This window comes from Priapulus caudatus, unplaced genomic scaffold (assembly GCF_000485595.1).
Source record: "Priapulus caudatus unplaced genomic scaffold, Priapulus_caudatus-5.0.1 Scaffold254, whole genome shotgun sequence".
NCBI lineage: Eukaryota > Metazoa > Priapulida > Priapulimorpha > Priapulimorphida > Priapulidae > Priapulus > Priapulus caudatus.
The window spans coordinates 48,930-50,637 of record NW_014577315.1 but is presented as its reverse complement, the minus strand read 5'-3'; positions in this window follow the sequence as shown (position 1 = coordinate 50,637).

Genomic DNA, 1,708 nt, shown 5'->3' with positions numbered 1-1,708 from the left:
GAATTTCATGGTAGGCTTAACTTACATTAACGCTCAGCCATGCGTGCGCGTTTGTGGATGGATGCGCTCGTGCACGTGTGTCTGTTTCTATCTCTGACTCTTTCTCTCTTTCATTCTCTCTCCCTCTTTCTCGCTCTCCTTCCGTGGGGGTGCGACTGTTTATGCCACAGAATTTATTGATGAAATTAGTGCACACAGGCTTCATTTTTTACACGAAGGATTGACGATAAAACGCAAAAAGATACAAAGAAATAACGTGTGCATATTGTGCGCAAAATAAACAGAATCGTAATATAAAACCTATAACCGGGAGATTCAGATAGAACGAGCAAATAGCTAAGGCTATTGTACTTCTTCACTCACAAACGTCTGTCTCTCTAACATAAAAGCGGCCTGGCAGCAGCGTGCACGGGCAGCACACACTATTAACTATTTTCCTTTGCCATGTCATTCTGAACGTCGTTTTAAATCCATGTCGACGCATCGAACACACTACGTTCTGCTAATGCTGACCATGTATTCGGCACACAGTAACCTGCGGGCATCTATTGTCTCCATTGTCTCTCAGTTGAGTCTCTCTACGATATCGAGTGAGCGCAGATTTCGAGCACTGTGAAAGTATGTTGAAACACGGGTATACCGACGGTCACTACAAAGGCAAACGGACGCTTGTTTAAAGTCACGGAATACGTCGAATGTTCTTTTTAACATACGGTGAATACATATTGTAGATTTTAGTGCTCCAGTTTCACACTTCCGCCTTGTTTGCTATTCCACGCGCTACATTTTACACGTCTATAGGAATCTTACAGTGAAATAGGAGCGTATGGTGTGTGTCACCACGAGAGAATGGAGCAAGAAATACCGAAACTGCGTTCAACCAAGCACACCACACTTCTATATAAGTGTATATAAAGTAACTATAATACGCAGAAACCTGCCGTAATATAATGTGTTCTATACGTTAGATTCGCATTTTACCAACTGCTTCCTCGTCATGTTAATATTATTAAATGTTATTATGCCTACTTGTATACGAAACCAGAGCGACTATCCTTGTGCGTTGTGTTGAATCGGCCCTCGTGTTTACAGTGCGTAACATTTGCTGATGATGACAAAGAAAGGTAATTAGTATGCTTGATACACAAAACCGTGGCTACAAACGCTGGAAATCAACCGTCGAAGTTCTCGTTACCCTAAGGCAATTGGGTTAAAATTAGATACCAGTCTATACTGCTAAGAATATTTGTTGATAATAATTTTACAAGTATTTTTCATAGAATCTATACATTAACGAGTGTGCGACATTTTCGTCCATGTCGTCTGTTTTTATCACGCGGTCACACGAACCTACACCCGCGCATGCACTCAATGTGAGTCCCGATGAAATTCTCCGCGTTTACAATAAGGCGGATCAGCGTTTCTGCACAAAAGACTTCTAACGCCAGAGGTAAAACTCGCGCGGGCACACATATTGGCCAGTTAGCCGGCGTGGTTACACCTATTTGAGAAATCTATTTCCACTCTTAGTTGACGCCAGCGTTGGATTTCCACGCTGTTCTGTCTGCTGTCGTATGCGCCGCATAGGAATTGTAATCGCGCGCGGACGTAGACTGGCCCCGACGCGCAGCCATGAACTAAATTCTCTCATCCATGAAACTTCCACTCTCTCCGCCATTGCCCGCAAACTTTGGCAGACTGCTAAGAA